Raw genomic sequence first — 18607 nt, 5'->3', positions numbered from 1 at the left:
AGGTGGGGGTGGGTGGCTAGGCAGGGCCCTGAGTAGGCCTAGTGCCAGCCTCACCCCAGGGTGGGGGTAGATTCTTAGGAAACTGTTCCAAAACCCCCAAGTTCTGCCCCTGTGGCCTTGGTCTCCCTTGATTGACTAGTAGGTGGGAGAGGGCTGCAAAGGGGAAGACCAGCCCTGCTGAGATCACCAGTCACATGCTGTCTCATTTGTATTCACTGTGTGTCTAGCATTATGCTGTGTATTTCAGGAACATTGTTTAACAGGTAGGTACCGTCATTTTTATTAGATAAAGGAAACTGAAGTAGAGAGACATTAAGTCTCCAGAGGAGATTTGAACCCAGGGTGCCTGGCTTCCAAGACCGTAATGATCACCATTTGACATAAGTCAGGATACTGGATTCCAGGTTCCCTTTCTTGAGGGCAGTGTTGGAGAAGAAAGTAAGCGCCTGACTAAGCAGGGCTAGCTGCCACTATGAGACTGGAACAGGCCTGCCCACTCTATTCTGTTTCCTCAGCTGTGAAATGGATAAGAACCTCCCAGGGAAGGCTCCAGCTTTTGGAGGTAAAGCCTTGAGATGCCCTTTCAGGCCTCACCACCAGGTAGGAGCTGGGCACCAGGCAAGTCACGGGGCACAGCAGGAAACAGGGCAAGTGCCCAAGCTGGAGCTGAGTTTTGATGGGGAGACAGACTTGAAATGGCCAAGTCGATAACGTTTAATCAATGTTAATGACAAAACCTAAGACTGGAGAGGTACCTCAAGCTGTTTGGGGGCCCTAAGAGGCAAGGTTAGAGCCTGTGAGATCCAAGAGGTCAGAGTCCAGCTGTCCTCACACAAATGGGAAAACAACCCCTCAAAAAAGGCAAGATTTGCCCGGGGTCTCACAAGGAGTGGGTACCAGAGGCCAGCGAGGCCTGTGGCTCCCTGCCGGCCCTGCTCTTCCAGTGTTCAGATTCCCTCGATTCCAGGCCGGGTCGTGGGAGGCGGAGGCTGAGGCTGAGAAGGGGCGGGAGGTGCTGCACCCTGCCAGGGTGCGTCAGGAAGGGCCGAGCGGGAAGGAAGGCACACCCCCTCCCCCGCCGCGGCCACACCTGGGCTCTGCAGGCGGGCAGGGGGGCCGGCCGGCGCCTGGCTCCAGCGAGTCTGGGCTGCCTCCCCGCACCGCCCCGCGGGGGCCGCCAGATGGGCCGGCCGCCCGCCCAGCAAAGCAGGCAGGAAACGGCCGCCTGGGCTGCCTGGAACGCAGCCGCCGGCAGCAGGGGCGGGGCCCTGACTGGGTCCGCCCACCGGAGGGGAGGGGAGGGGCCGCACGGCTGCGTGTAGGGACGCGCAAGGCCGTGTGAGCCCTCCAATCCGGGCTCTGCCAACAGCTTGGTTTCTTTGGGCAAGTCGCTTCCCTTCTCTGTGCCCCAGTTTCCCCATCAGTAATACGGGGGTGCTATCATTCTGTGACCTTTCTGTACCTTGGTTTTCTTACCTAGAAGATGGGGCATAAGCAATGAATCGTCTTCTGCACCAAGATAAGTACCCAAAACAGGAGATCACTCTATTTGAGCACTCTATTCGTCTGGGTTAGTCCTAAGGACCTGGCACATAGTAGGCACTCCATAAATGGACACGCTCACGTTATTTTAGGTTGACTGGTTACCAACGTGGTTCCTGGCCAGTGGCTGCTCCACTCCGAGCCTTAGTTCCCTCATCTACCTGATGAGTGGCTGTGAAGACTGAGTGAAATATTCATGGAGTAAATAGGTCCTTGATAGATTATATTTATGGAAGAGTTTACAAAATGTTTAAAAAGAGAGAGAGAGAGAGAACTTTGAGGCCAGGGAAGATACGGAAGAACTTGGGAGGAAATTTTTGCTCTATATATAATCTTTTGTATATTTTGTACATTACTAAAAATTTTGAGCCAAATGAACATGTCTTTAAAAACAAATACAATTGAAAATAAAAATAAATCTAACCCTAGCAAAAAGAAGTATCTTTATCTGGCAAAGGAGGCGTCCAAAACTAAGGATCTGAAACCTGTCCAGGGTTGCAAAGAGCTAGAAAATGGCAAAGATGAGATCTTAATGCAAATTTGCTGCACTCCAAATAAAATACAAAGAAGAATGAGGAGAGGAAGCTCACCTCTCTCATTAACTCTTCATCGTTGCTTCTAAGAAGGGTTCCCCATTTGAGTAGAGGGAAAAGGCCGGCAGAGTGAAGAAGAGAGAGTTGAGGAAAGGTGAGCAAATCCGACAAGGCCAGGGAAGGAGCATAGTCTTTATCCTGGAAGCAGTGGAGAACCAAAGAAGGATTCTGAGCAGGGAACTGACAAAGTCTTTTCTGAGCGTTAGAAATGGAAAAAGCCAGGGACAGAATTCCAGGCTACTAATGGTGATGTTCTGAGTGATAAAAGGGCAATGGCCACAGGAATGGATGAACAAGAGAGACTGAGGACTCAAAGTTGGCCAGAGAGGGGTTAGCCAGGACCATCCAGATGTCCCTCAGTAGCATGGCTGAGCCATGAACCCAGGTGTACCAACTCTACTTACCTACTTCCTCTGCCTTTGCCTTGGAGGTTGTTCGACCCATAGTTACTACTGACAGCCTTAAAAATATCCTAAGACCTCTCAAGGTCCCTGGGTCTGGTCGGGTGCCAGGAAGAAGCCTTAATTCCCAGCAGCCTTGAGCTGAAGGGAACCAATGGGATAAGAGTGCTGGGGGTAGAGAACTGAGAACAGCATTCCCAACCCCCAGAGTGTTCTCAGATCCAAAACACCTGTAATCTTGTTTGCATGCCCTTGTGCCTGATGCCCCCATGTGAGTTCAATATGCCTCATGCAATGTATACACTTTGGGTGTGTACAAGGTACACATATATGCACATGCAGACCTATAGGCATACGGACATGGGCCAGCCTAGAAGATTCATGCACACTCAACCTAGCAGGTACCCAGGAGGTGTCCAATCTGTACTGGGTAGTGTAAACAGAAACCTTCATGGCAGAATAAAAGTAACAGCAGCTACTATTATTGTGCCAAGCACTAGTCCCAGTGTTTACATGCATTACATTCTTAACACCTCACACCCCATGTGAGTCTCTATCATCTGAATAAAGGAATAAAGACACAGAGAAGGGACTGGTCCACATAGCAATCAGAGCCTTTCCAAGTTCTGGGTTCACATGAGACCTTATCTCTTTGCAATTCATTTAGAAAAACTTTATTATCCAGAAGCTACTGCATCTGTGCCTTTTAAAAAATTAGAATGTTTTTTAAAATGAATAAAACAGCATATTCCTGCCACCCAGAGATTACTGCCCTTAACATAAATTACAAATATTTTCTTTGCCTATTATGTATTTTTTAATGCAAATCACATCTACTGGTGGATACTATTTTGACAACGATTAATGCTTCCACAGTCGACAACCTTCCTCTTCCCATTTTGGCCAGTTGTCTTCTAATCTAATACTCAGACAACATCCAACCTCTTTGTCATTTTAAAGTAGACCAGGTGAGGCAAACAGGCAATCTGCATGTGAAGGCAGACCCCTGGGTGGCAGCGAATGAGGGTTTTGAGAGTCCGTAATGGGCCCTACCTTCTTTCCCTCTTTGCCCTTCCCTCCCTAAAGCTGTGAATGGCCCAGCCCTGTGCCTGCCTGGGACCAGCCCTGGGGGGAAAAGGGAAGGGACCCAGATAAAGCTGAGCCCCTTGGTGCTGCATTCAAGACCTCCATGTACCTGTCCCCAGCAAGCAGATGCACCCCCCCCCCCATACCTTGCTGCTTGGTGCCCACCTGCTCTCAGGTTACTCCAGGGTCCAGCTGGAGCCTTGAAGTGAGGGTGGGGAGCAGAAGGTACACAGACAATGTGTGTGTGTGGAGAGGGGGGAGGGTAGAGAAAACCCAAGGGGCCAAGGTTGGTAAAGCCAGCTGCCAAGGTATGGAGTTATGGGGGAGAGGCTGAACCCCTCTCTGCTTGACCTGTGTGCTTTCTTTCCACTTGAGAGGGTTTTTGTGCAATTAGGTGTGAGTGTGACAGTGTGTGTTCTTGTGAGAATCTGTGTTGAGTTTGTATAAGTGTGTAGGTAAGTGTGAGAGCAGGTATTGAACTCTTATGCGTTTCTGGTTGTGTTTGTGAACGCATACTTATGCGTCTAGATCTGTCTTGGTGTGTTTAAGAGTGTGTGTTTGTGAGCACGTGCCTGCGATGGGGTGTAAGAGAGAGAGAGAGAGATCTTGCATGACTGTGGGAGTGTTTGGGTTTATAAAGGGTTTTCAGAAAGCCTTTGCTTGTATGAGCTGGTCAATGTGTATGGTTTGACCTTCTTTCCGCCCATGTGTGTGTAAGAGTCTGTGTCCCAGGTCTTGTTCTGTGGTCTGTGATCCCCTCTACCTGTGTTATTCCCCAGCCTCAGTGTCTCCACGGGCCTCCCCGTTGTCTTCCACTGTTTTGGCTTCATGGAGGCGAGAAAAAGCACAGACTCTAGAGTTAGAGGAACAGGGTTCAAAGTTCTGACTGCTATCTGTGGCTTTGACCAACTAACTGGAAGCCTCCGTTTTCTCATCTGTAAAATGAGGATACCTAGTCACTAGTTATTGTTGTTATTTGGATCACTTTTTTCCTCATTCCACCACCTGCCTCCTTTGCAAACACTGACCAGTCCTTTCTGCTACATCCAAACTGATGACACCTTTGTGCCTAAAACCTGCTCCTCCCAACTTGCTCAGCAACTATCCGCTAATCACCCTGGATTTAAGTAGTACATATTTTACATGAATGAAAAAGCCATTCAGTAAATAAAGCTGGGAAATGGCCCACAGAGATGCAGATTTGTGCACATGCTGGGAAAAGCTTGGACTTTAACCGTTCAGGCCCAAATGTTCAGAGCAATTGGTGGGAAAGTTGTGACTGAGAGGGGAAATAAAAGGTTTTTTCTCCCTTTAAAAAAATCTTTTTGTTTTCAGTCTGTGCCTCTTTTAAGCCCCACAGGATGGAGATAGACTAAAATAAGAAATTAAACAAGAAGGGAAATCCCATTATCTGTTTTTTTTTTTTAATGGGTCTCTCAGGATTCCATGGGACCCCCTTCCCAGCCGTTGTGTGGTCCAAGCCTGAGAACGCCAAAGTCCCCCACCCACCCTTCAGCCCACGCCCACCCACCATTCAGCCCCAACGGCAGTTTCCCAGAATTCACATGGTAATGAAGGCATCCATCTTCTCCTAGACACACACTGGGCCCTCCGACCCTCCCAGGCCAGTGCACAATGGCCCCCAGCGCCTCAGCCCACCACCTGTTGGATTTTCCCAGGGAAGGGAGGGAGGGTGGAAGAGAAAAGTTCCTTTCTCCCTGCCCCCAGCCCCACTTGCCCCCTGGTCCTGGGAGTCAGACAGTTGAAAGCATCCTTGTCCACTCCCTGACCATCCTTAACAGTCTGCACCCTCAGTTTCCTCATCTGCAAAATGGAGGTGATGGTCCCTAAGGCCCAATGTGGCTGAGAGGATCCCAATGGAACTGGTGGTAAGTGACAGGCTTGAAGAACTGTGGGTTGTAGACACATGGAGAGTGGGATGGATGATAAACTGTCAGTAATCACCACCGTTTTATGCTGGAGTAGGCAGGGTGAAACATGTTGCATCATTGTCAAAATGCATCCCCCCTCACCCTGTGGGTGGCACTACCAGGATCTCATTTGCAGAAGACACTGAGGCCCAGGGAAGATGGACTGTGTGCCCAAAGCACTGCAGTCACCAAGCAGTGGTGCCATGAGTTGAATCCAGTGTTGCCTCACCACAGAGCCTGAAATCTTAACGACTGCATTAGATCATTGCCATCATTATTATCACAATGATTTAATTAGATAATGATCCTGGTAAAGGCACCATGAAAATCCCTACAGAAGCTAGGAAGGGAAGGAGACCTAAATGTTATGCATCTCTATCACCCCGGGACTTGACCGGAGCCTAGCACACAGTAGGTGCTTAATAACTTGAGTACTGAATGAGTGGGATAACTAAGAAATTAAACACAGATCTTAATTCTCTGGTAATGGAATTTGTTTCCACACTGCTTATATTTTATCAAGTACCTACTGTATGCCAGGCCTTGCCTGCCTGATTCCAAACTTTTCCCGCCTGCTTGTTTGTTAACTGAGTGATACTGGAATTGTTATTCCTATTTGGTTTATACTCTCCAGGAACTAAAATGCTCAAGAATAAATAAATGATTCCCCAAATAAATATATAATTCTACTTTGTGATAAGTCACAGAAACTAGGGAGGGAGCAAGGGAAGGGTATTCACAGCAGGCCTCGGGGAGAAGGGATATTTACCAGTTATAGCAAGTAACACAATCGGATCATTGCCTCTTTAAATGGGATTGTGGAAATCTATGGATCCCACCATTGCTGCTCCCTTGTGCAGAAGTTGCCTCTCCTGCACCTTGCCCAAATTCAGCCCCTCCCTAAATATTCAAACAGAAGTTTTCTCTATGCATTTATAGATGTAAGGACAAGATTAAGGATTACATTAATTTTGTTTAGAGCTGATCTATATTTCCGAATGTTCTGTAATGGATATGTGTTGTCACTTTATACAGCTTTAATATAAGGAATACATTATTATGGAAAAGCAAATCATACAAAAGTACATATAACAAAACAGGAGGATCCACCTTCAATCATAGTCCCCTATTTGATCCCACACCCCACCCCCAGAGGAAACCCCTACTACCACTTGGTGGGGTCTCTGGGCATTTAACAAGTATATTCTAGAGAAAACTTGAAAACATTATGCTATATGAAAAAAGCCAGTCACAAAAGACTGCATATTGTGTGATTCCATTTATACAAAACATCCAGAATAGGGAAATCTATAAACACAGAAATAGGGAGATTAGTGACTGCCAGAGGCCAAGAGGTAGGGGGAGATTAGTGACTGCCAGGGGCCAAGAGGTAGGGGGAAATGGGGAGTAACTGCTAATAGGTATGGAATTTCTTTTTTGGGTGATGAAAATGTTCTAAAATTAATTGTGGTGATGATCGTACAACTCAATGATTATACTAAAAACCATTGAATGGGTGAGTGATATATTTAAATGGGTGGATTGTATGATATGTGAATTATATCTCAATATAATAAGATATATATCTCAATATAGTAATGATCTCAAAGCTATTAAAGAAAATAATAAATTCTAGAAATGTTGTTATTTCTGGCCCCAGGTGGCTCTGACTGTAAGCAATCCTCAGGACCCATCATGGATCCAGATGAGTTTCTCCCACTCCTTAAACCAGATGACCTCAGAGCGGGACAAAAACCCAGGGACACAGCACTCTCTCTTAATCTTTTCTGGGTCCAGACCTCTCCTTTTAATTTCAATTTAATTTCATTTTTGAATAAATAAAACATGCCCATGGAACAAAATTTCGAATGTACAAACATCTCCCTTTTCCTCCTTAGAGGCAGCCACAGTGACCAGTCTCCTAGTGAGATACAGGCAGATACAAATATGATATTTTTTTCTTTTTCTTTCATTTTAAACACAAGTGGTGCCAGTCTATGCATACCACTCTGCAACTTGTTTTGTTTTGCATTTTTCCACTTAACAATGTACCTTGGAGACCTTAGCAGATCAGGATAACAGAGAGCTTCCTTTTCTCTCCGGCTACATGTATTCCTTTAGATGGAGAAAATAGCCTTTATTCAACTAAACCCTGTGAGTGATGGACATATGAGCTTTTTCCAACTGACTATTCTTTCTGGATAGACATCATTTCACACATTTGAGTATATCCTTAATCTAAATTCCTGGAAGTAGAAGTGCCATCTCATAATTTCCCAGGCCACATGGTTTATTTAACCATTCTCCTTTTGATGGACATTTAGGTCGTTTCTAATTGGTTGCTCTTGAACACTTTATATAGTCTTCCCAGACCCCTTTGGCAATGTATCAGAAGTTGCAGATCCTTTTCCCTTAAAAAATGCATCAATGGATCCTCCCCACCCCGAAGGATCCTCCAAGAAACTCTGATCTAAAGGAACTGCTGTCCTTACACAAATGGAGAAGCACAGGCATGTCTCACAGTGGGGATAATAACTTTGCAGAAGTTGGATCAGAGTTGTTGGGATTCAGTGCAATGAGTCAGGTCACTATCCACCTCTGCTTAAAACCTTCCCATGGCTCCTGTTTCACCTAGAATAAAAGCCAAAGTCCTCTCTGTGTCCTATGGGATCCAGCTATGCCCTCTCCCCTCCCACCTTAGGTCACCTCCCTATCCTCAGTTCCTAGCACCTACTTCTTGCTCATTCAACTAAAGTCTCACTGGCCTCTTGATACACCAGGCACACTTCTGCTTCAGACCTTTGCACTGGTTGTGACTTCTGCCTGGAATACTTTTCCCCAAATAGTTGAAGGAAGTGAGAGCACACAAGTTCTTTACCAAAATATCACCTTATTAGACCTTTGCTGACCTGCCCCCAACCCCGTTTAAGATTACAATCCACCCCCACCCCAGCCCTCTCTACCCTCTCCTTTTCTGACTGATTTTTGTTCATAACATTTTTTACCAGATGAGACAAGATATATTGCATTTACCCTGTTCATTGTGTGACCCCCACCCCAATGTAAACTCCACAGGACAGACTTCTGTTTTGTCTACTATAATATGCTAGTGCTGGCCTAGAGCCAGACTTGCAGTAGGTGCTCCACAAATACTTGTTGACTGAATAGAGTAAGGTTTGTAAAGCACTTAGCACACAGGAAGCTACACGAGGTGTACACGGAAACTGAAGGCTTCGAGAACACTGGATTCCAACCCTAGCCCTGCTACACACCTGCTGCGACCTTCTCCAAGCCACTTATCATTTGGGACCTCCACATTCAATGTCCCTCAATTGGAGGTGATACTCAGAGCACCTTTTGCACACCTAAGCTGTGAGAGCGAAATAAGATAATGATTTAAAGCCCTGCTAAGTACCTAATAAATCATTGTTGCTGCTGTGATGATGATAAGAGTGTGGGGAGAAGGTCATGTGGGGGACGAGCTTCAAACCAGATTCCTGAGATATCTTTCTGGTACTTCACAGAAAAGGGTGGGACGGTTGGGGTGGGGGTTGCTGGGCAGCAGGTGGTAAAATGCTTCCACAAGAGACGCCCTTAGAACCTGTCCCCAGCTCTTTGCTTCCCCATTGCCTCTGGAAGTGGCCACACCAGCCGCACCTTGCTCGCGACCCGCCCCAAGCAGCCATCGGGGGAGAGCGGCGGGAAAGCAAGCTGTTTTTTCCCAGGCTACCCCCATCCCGCGAACATCTGGACGAGAACATCTGCCCGTAGCTTTTTGTCGCCCGGCCCTAGGCCAGCCTCGCACCCATCTGCCGCCGCCCGCGGCCCCCGCCCCATCTGTGAGCCGCTCCCCTGGGGCGGTTGCCTGCGCCCCCGCCCCCGCCCCCGCCCTCTGGGCTCTGTTCCCACGGATCGAGAATGGGAAGCCAGTGCCGCCCATCTGCCCAGAGCGGCTGGTCCGGCCTCTAGGCGTCCCCAAGAGGTGCGGCACCGTGCCCAGGAATGCCTTTCAGATGGGTGCACGCTCCTAACAAAGCTGGAGGTGTGGGGCCTCTCACCGCCCTGCCGGGCCCAAAGTCAAGGCCCAGGCTGCTGGGGCAAAAGGCGACTGGGCGCTCTTCCCACCTTTCCCAGGGCCATTGGTCAACCTGCCTATCACCCAATCCCACCTCAGCCTCCAACACCCAACACCAGAGTTCCCCTGCGCACCCCTCTATCTTTGGCTCCCAGACCTCTAATTATGCTGGCCCTTCTGCCTGGAAATGCCCTTTTCTCTCTCTGCTAACCTTTTTATTTTGTGACATGTAAAAATTATCAAGAAAAATAGCGTTTTGTGTTTCTAATACCATATTCCCACCACCCAGAACTAATTAAGGACTTTGGGCAGTTTGCTGTGATTGCTCCCCTCCCATCTTCTCTAAAGAATACTACTGTACAGATAATGCTAGCCTCCTGGTCACCAGGCCCCCTGCCCTTTGCTCTAAGACATTTGTCAATTCCCGCATACCCCTAACTAACATCACAACTTGGGCATGTTTTCTTCCTGGCCATGTCTTTTTATACATTTACTACACATAAACGTATTAACATCCTTCGTCTGTTTTTAAATGTACACTTTTTAAAAAGTCATTCTGCATTTTCCCTGAGCAAAATCATATTTTTGCGTGTATCCAACAAAATACAGACAGGTCTAGTTCATTCCTGTTGACAGCTGCATACTATTTCACTGTCATTTTATTTCCCTGTTCTCCTGTTGTTGGACAAGTAGGAAGTTTTAGGTCTGTTCCTGCTGTAGACACAGCTGCGGCATTTTCACCCATGTCTTCGACATCCTGTGTGCCTGACTTTCAGGGAATATCCGTGGGAGTGAATTGCTGGGTCATAGGGTGTTCCAACGGTCACTTTTACTCAATATTGCCACATTGAACTCCTAAGTGATCATACCAGTTTGCACACTCACCAGAGGTGGATGAGAGTTGTTTTCCCACATCCTTATCACACTTTATGTTATTAGACTTTGAAGTTTTTACTGTTTGATGTGGCAATTGTATCCTATGTACATCCCAGATGTACAATACTGGGGCTCAGGAGCATCTATCTGCCTTGCCTTTCCTCATAATTTTTCTTCTTAGCTAGGATGTCACCTCCTCCTACAAGAAGGCCTCCCTGACCTTCCTTAGTTGACTGGGGTCTCTCTCTCAGGCCATGCCTCCCATAGCCCCTTGTGCTTCCACACCACAGCACTGGGAACTTAGGAGGTGACTGACTCCCCAACCAGACTGTGAGCTCACCATGCAGGGACCATGTTTGCAGGGCCACTGAGCAGGCTGTGGGGAGCACAGAGGTGCTACAGAACGTGCTCCTAGAAGGTACTTTTCATCTACTCACGATAAGGGGCTCTTCTTTCAAAATTCTACAGCGTGCCGCCTTGGGATGGGAGCAGCCCACATATCGTGGCATCTGGGTCCCCAGGAACCGACCACCTGACCAGTGGTGTTTATTCCCACTTGATTACTCCCACTGACCATGGCTCCCCAGAAGCGCAAACCTGGCTTCTTGTTCTGTCAAGCTGTGCCTAGTGCAAAGTAGGTGTGCACCAATTGTTTATGAAATGGTTAGCATTTAATGATTCTGAAGTTCTGTAATTCAATGGTTAAATACCCGAATATTTAACAAGGGTTAGCCCTAGGAGAGGTAGAATAGTCACAGTAAGTATAACAGTTAGTGTCTTTGAATATTAACTTTGCCCGGCACTGTCCTACACCCTTTATGTGACTTAACTCATTTAATCCTCATAGAGATAGATTACACATACCATCCTCACTTCCACAAATGGGAAAACTGAGACATGAGGAAATGAAGGGACTTACACTCACATAGCTCATAAGCAGTGGACTGGATGCTAACCGAAGGGCGCTTTGGCTCTCTGAGGGACCTCACTCTAATGTCTTCTAGGAGAAACACTTTTCATTAAGTGTTTCTGAAATGTCAGTTTCCTTTTACCCAGAAACGCTCTGCTTTGCATAGGCAAAAAATAATAAGACTTTTTAAAACAGGGGTCCCCAAACCCCAGGCCGCGGGCTGGTCCGTGGCCTGTTAGGAACCAGGCCATACAGCAGGAAGTGAGCGGTGGGTGAGTGAGTGAAGCTTCATCTGCATTTGCAGCTGCTCCGCAGCGCTAGCGTCAGCTCCACCTCAGATAATCAGGCATTAGATTCTCATAGGAGCACCCTTCCCTGGTGCCAAAAAGGCTGGGGACCGCTGTTTTAAGACTTAAGGGATAGTCATGAGTCATAGTTATTGAGTACAGCCACACCTGTGACCTGAGGCAAGGGTGCAGCTGGAGGTGCCACCCCCTGGTGACAGAGTACTTGGGGTTGGGGTTAGCAGAGAGGGTGGGGACTGCTCCAGGCCTTTTGGGGTGGGCAGGGAGCTGGGCAGACCCAGAGACTTCCTGGTTCCTGTTCCGGGCCCCAGGGCAAGAGGGAGAGCCAGGTGTATAGGAAGCAGGTGAGTCAAGGGGAGGGCCAGGCTGGGCACTAGGCAGAGGAAAGGAGCCTCAGAAGCCTCCTGTCCATTCGCCAGTGGGCAAAGAGGGAAGCCACCGAAGCCCCCACTGGAAACCTCTTGCACCGTTCCCCTTGTTCCACATCAGTGGTCCTACACGGGCCTTGAAGCATGGGTGGTATTCTCTGCTGGACTCTGCAGAGGGCTTTGACTTGGGGTGCACCTAGCTGGTGGTGCCAGTCTCTGCGGCTTCCAGAGTCAGACCAGCTCCCACACCTCTGCCCTGGACAGAGCCCAGGGCTATATTCCTGCATGAGTTCCTGGGTGGGTGTAGTTGAGTGGTTTTGTGTCCTTGGGGCTTATGCAAGATTCTGAAGTTTGTGTATTGGGGAGTAATGTCTACATCTAAAAAGACCTAAAGGGGTGGGAGGTGGTATGGAGTCTTTGATCTGGTGAAGGTGGGTGTTGGGAGGTCTGTGCATGGTGGGGAGGAGCTGCATAGGAGAAGCTGGTTTGTCAATTTACATTTGATTGTTTTCTCTAAGGATGTGGGCATGTGTGTCCGCATCTTGGTGTGAGCAGTACTGATATGGGTGTAAGTGTATGTTATGTTTGGTGAATGTACGTTGCAGTATAGAGTGTGTATATCTATGTTGTGTTTATTGAGAATATTGTGGGGTGTTGCTTTATTGAGTTTCTGTTAGGTGAGACAGACAGGTGTTTTGATATGTTGCCTCCTTGGTCTCTATATTTTTATTGATGTGTTGATTGTGCAGGTTTGGGTTTTGGTTGTGTATCTTGAGGTGGCAGTGTTGATCGAATGTAATGGTATACTGCTGTGTTGTGTTTGGGCAGGCCGTTCTGTTGGTCGTGTGTATTAAGGTGTTGCCGTCAGATACATCAGTTGAGTCAGTTTACATATATGTGCTGTGTTGTTTGTGTAGGTGTGTGCATTCGTGTTGCTCTGTGTGGCCTTTACAGATTTGGCCTGTGCTGAGTGACCTAAGATGGGAGCTCCCTGGAGCCCTGACTCTGTTCTTCCCTTTGGCCCCTGAGATCTCAGGGCAGCAGTGGTCCTTTGTAAGGTCACAGGAAGGCCCCACCCCCTCCAACTGCAGGAGACCAGGGAGGAGCCCAGACTGGCAGGCTCCAGCCTCGCTGTCTATTGTTCTGGGGCTTCTTTGAAAAACAGGATGGGAGGCAAATATGGACCCAAGCCTGGACCCATATATCCCTGAAATGACTCAGGAGTCCAGTAGAAAACCCTTAAGATAGAGGGCTGGCGACAGTCCCCATTTTGCAGATAGGGAAACTGAGGTCCAGGTTGGGAAAGAGACTTGGCAGAAGTTTCACAACCTGTTAAGGACACAGAACTTGAGGCCTCCATACCCCTCATGTGCCCATTTACAGCCTTCTGCTGGATTTGGGGGATGGAAAATAAGACCCTGAGTGGAAAATAACACCCATTTCTGAGTGTTTACCATGTGCTGAGCACTGAAATGTCTTAACTCTGGGGTAAGGTCAAATTTTGTCCCCATTTTGCACATGAGGAAACTGAGGAACATAAGTTAACAATTTATTAATTCAGCAGATATGCCTGTATATATTACTCCATTCTAAGTTCTATGCTGTGTGACCTTGAGCAAGTTGCTTACCCTCTCTGAGCCAGGCCCTGTGCTCAGCTCAAGAGACACAGCGAACCAAAGGAGTCCTAGTTCCTCCCCTCCTAGAGCTTGCAGCTTGGAGAGGGCATGGGAGTGAAAGAGGATAGACAATCCCCAAGAAAATAGATCACTTCAGATGATAATAAATTCTAGGAATAATTAAGACCAGGGGAATGTGAAAGAAAGTGAATAGCCCAGGAGGTTCTAAGAAGGCCTCTGAGGAGGTGACATTTGACCTGAGATTTGAAAAATAAGAAGTCTTATAAATATCTAGATGAGTGTCTGGGCGGAGGGAATAGCAAAGGCAAAGGTCCTGAGGTAGGACCATGCTAGTTCAGGAAAGGAGCGCCCATGGCCGGTAAGAGAAGGGCAGGGGCAGGAGATGTGGTTGGCTGTGGTGGGCAGGGGCCACAGGCTGGGGAAGGGTTTGGATATTATTCTCAATGTGATGGGCAGCAAGGCAGTGTTGGCTAAGCTCACAGTTCTGCGGTAGAGTGTGGAGGGGGGCGCTTGTGGTCTCCTGTTACAAGGACAGTGGGGGGGGCGGGGACAGCCAGAGCCAAAGGTCTCTCCCCCGCAGCTCCGGCAGTCCCAGCCCAGAGGCGCCGGCCTGGCGGCTGGAAGACCACGTTGTGGGCACATCTGGGGAGCAGCTGCCGGGCCAGGGCCAGAACAGGTCACGTGGCACGGGGCAGGCCCGCCCTGGAGCCTGCAAGGCCAAGACTCTCGGGAGGGGCAGTGGGAAACATGCTGGACATGAACACTCGTCAACAGGGATGCAGTCTGCAATGTAGACATGCGTGTCTGCAAGCCCTTCGCCCCCGCACGGCCATTGCCTCAGGAGCTGGGCTGCTTAGGTTCAATGCCACATCCCAGCTATGTGATCTGAAGCAAACCACTCAACTTCTCTGAGCCTCAGTGGCCTCAGCTGTAAAGGAAACATAATATTACTATCTATCTTAGGTTAATAGTTGGAATCATGCCTGATACAGAGTGAGCGCTTAGAAAATGGGAGTCTTAGCCTTGAGCCCTGGAAGCCAGAGGAGGGATCTTGAAGGCAGAAATGAGATGTGGTAACAGAGAAATCAAGAAATGACATTCCCATTCATCACCAGGTGCTGCGGTCTCCTCTTGGCATAGCTTATTTCACTCTCACAACCACTCCACCAAGAGGAATAAGCATTAGCTCCAGTTTACAGAGGAGAAAACTGAGTTACAACTTGTCACTGGTAGTCAGGATCTGAAGATGTCAAGGGCTGGTCCCTTTTTCTTTCTGGGCTCCGATATTCCCAAATGTGAAATAGTGCATTATAATAATACAGCGGCTACCAGCTCCAGGGAGCAGCTGTGAAAATCAGAGGTTGCCAGGTGTGTATAAAGGGCCTCCCAAGAGGCTACTAGCATGAACCCTGAGTTGAGACCATAAGAGTTTATTTAATAAGTCCTCCAAACTTCCTGGCCACCAAAAGAGGGGTCTCCTTCCCTTGTATATAGGACTGGGAGGAAAAGTCACGCTCAAGTCACGCTACCAAAGAGAAGGCCAGAAAAATGCCCATTTGGCAACAAGATAAACAGGCGTCTATGTAAATTCCTTGTCAGGCCTTAAAAATGTAAGAGATAAAAACCAATGCCTGCGAGTACTGGAAACTTTCTGGAATGAAATGAAGCCAACTTTTTCCCACAGGCTTAAGATGGGTATGTGTATAGGGGGCTGTCATTGGGAAGTTGGAGGGGAGCACGGTGAAGGAAATGTTTCAGGGGGTCTGAAAGCCGGTCTCACATAGCTCACTAAAAATCCCCAAAAGTAAACTGCAGTCACATGGGTTCCAGGGGCCTGGCCTGAAATTGAACAGATACTATTCCTATCTACGCCTACCTACTCTGTGTCAAGACCATGGTAGGTGCTTTGGGACCCTAATCTCAATGACTTCTCACAGTAAACTAAGGAGGTAGAAACTTCTTTTATTTTGCCAATGAGGAAGAGGAGGCTCAGAGAAATGAAAGGTCTTGCTCCAGGCCCCACAGTACAACAAAGGTTTGAGTCTGACCTGTTGGACCCCAAGCCCAGCCCTTTCAACTATTCCACAGCCAAAAGTTTCTCCTCAAAGTGTCAAAGCTTTACGTTTGTTTAGATATGTGCCCCTCACATGTCTTCATTCAGGCATACCCCTGTGCCTTTCCCACATAGAATTCCCATAGGAGTCACCTCCTCTAGAAAGCCTCCCTGATTTCCTCCTAGGAAGAACTCACCCTTTCTTTGTGTTGCTAAGGCACCTAGCAGGAAATGTTTTAGTCTTGATGTAGCTAGCACAGGACCCAGCAGGAGGTGGATGTACATGAATGTTAATCAGTGGTCATAATTGTCCCTTGACTTTCTTTCTCTCCTATTTGTCTGCAGGTTGTCTTTGACATTCCACCTCATGCCAACCAGCAGTCAGGCCAGAAGGACATATGCTAAACATTTCAAGTTGGCTTTTTATTACACAAAGTAGTACACAAATACACTTCCGTTTAAAAATATAGTCAAGAAATATCTGTGTAATGGATCAGAGACCTAAATGTAAAACCTAAAACTATAAAACCTCTAGAAAATATAGGAGAAAATCTTTGTGAACTTGGCTTAGGCAGAGATTACTTAGATATGACAAGAAAAGCATGAGTCATAAAACTAAAAATTGGTTCTTGGACTCCGTCAAAATTTAAAACTTCTGCTTTTCGAAAGACACCATTAAGAGGATGAAAAAAACAAGGCGCACACTGGAGAAAATATTTGTAAATGATATATCTGATAATGGATTCGTTTTCAAAATATACAAAGAACTCTCAAAACCCAATATAAGAGTTCCAGTCAAGATGGCAGAGTAGAAAAAAAACTTTAAAAATAAAAATGAAAAATAACAAAAATAAAATAGCAAGCTTAAAAAACACCCAACAATAAAAAAACAACTAAATTTAAAGAATTGGACAAAAGATTAAATGATAGCACGAGGGATCCTAGTGATTAAGCTGTTCTGCATATTCACTATGGCGGTGGTCACAGGAATCTACATGTGATAAAACTGCGTAGAACTGAATACTCAAACACAAATGAGTACTTGCCAATCAGCTGAAATCTGAATTTCACATGAAATCTTGTAATATTGTATTGTAGTCATGGAAGATGCTACCATTAGGGAAACTGGGTAAAGGATATAAGGGGTTTCTATTATTTCTTAGGACTGCATGTGAATCTACAGTTATCTAAAATTAATTTTTTAATGAGCAAAAGAAGTGAAAGACACTTCACCAAAGATAAGAGGCATATAAGCAGATGAAAATATGCTCAATATCTTTAGTCATTCAGAAAGTACAAATTAAAACCACAACAAGATACAACAACATTCTTATCAGAATGGCTGAAAAAGTCTGATAACATCAACTATTAGAGAGGACATGGAGGACCTGGACTCTCCACACTACTGATAGAAATGTGAAATGGTACACCCAGTTGTGAAAACAGTTGAGCAGTTTCTTACAAAGTGAAACAAATACCTACTATGTGACCCAGCCATTTCATCACTAAGTACTTGCCTGAGATAAATGAAAACATAGATTCATATAAACACTTGTATACAAGTGTTCATAGCAGCTTTATTTGTACTAGCCAAAAACTATAAATAATCCACATGTCTATCAACAAGTGAATGGATAAACAAATTGTGATATATCCACACACTACTACTACTCTGCAATAAAAAGGAATGAACATGGATGAATCTCAAAACAATTATGCTGAGTTAAAGAAACAAGGCTGAAAAAGCTACAATAAAGAGTATAAACTATCTATACATTATATGTGCTGTATTTCATGTCTATAAAAAGTTTAGTATAGAGAAAACAGGCGAGTGGTTGCCTGGGCACTGGGTGGGAAAGTGTGGAGGAAGGGATTGCAAGGGGCAGAAGAAAACTTTTAGAGTGGCGAAGTATATGTTCATTTTCTTGATTGTGGTAATGGTTCATAGGTATATATCAAAACTTACCCCCCCCCCAAAAAAAAAAACCTTACCAAGTTGAACACTTTAAAATATAGTTTTTGCATGTCAATTATACTTTAAGAACACTGTTTAAGAAAAAAAATAAAAAATAAAAAAGCTATGTGGAGATCAACATGAAATTCTGACTTTACATTGCTCTCCTTCCCCTCAGTCCTCTTCACAGTGGTAACATTAGTGATTCAATGTTCATCCTCCTTTTAATTCTTCTTTCTAATATTTTCTATAGTGATATAATTTAAATAAAGTGAAATGTACCAAAGTATACAATTCAATGTGTTTTGACTAATTCATACACTATGTAATCCACACCTCATTATGATATGGGTCACTTCCATTACTCCAAAAAGTTCCCTCACACCCCTTCTCTGGCAACTCCCTCTCTTTACTCCCAGAGGCAACCACTGTTCTGATTTCTTTCACCACACATTAGTTGTGGCTGCTCTATAACTTCATGTAAGAGAAATTGCACAGTCTTGTGTTTGAATTTGTTCCCGCAGCATAATTTCCTCTCGTTTTAAATTCATTTCCAGATACATGTGTACTTAGGAGGAGGATGTTTGCATTTTTACATACATGAGGTCCTACTTTAATACCCCAGTCTAACTCTTGCTCCTCTACCAAAGGTAGAATAAAAGATAGATCTCTCTCAAGCGCCATACTTCTCCTGCTGCAGGGCCATTCCAAAGCACTGATGTTCTATTTATCCTTTATATATTTCAATTGTTGATGGAATTTAGGTTACCTCAACTTCCCCTCTTGCAAACAGCACCTCAGTGAACATCTTTGAGCAGACATCTTTGTGCCCCTGTCTGTAAGTGTCTCTGGAATTGATTCCAGCAAGTAGCATTA

Source organism: Rousettus aegyptiacus, unplaced genomic scaffold (genome assembly GCF_014176215.1).
Source record: "Rousettus aegyptiacus isolate mRouAeg1 unplaced genomic scaffold, mRouAeg1.p scaffold_m13_p_12, whole genome shotgun sequence".
In the NCBI taxonomy this organism is placed as follows: domain Eukaryota; kingdom Metazoa; phylum Chordata; class Mammalia; order Chiroptera; family Pteropodidae; genus Rousettus; species Rousettus aegyptiacus.
The sequence above is the reverse complement of the archived record's forward strand: the minus strand, read 5'-3'. Positions refer to the sequence as shown.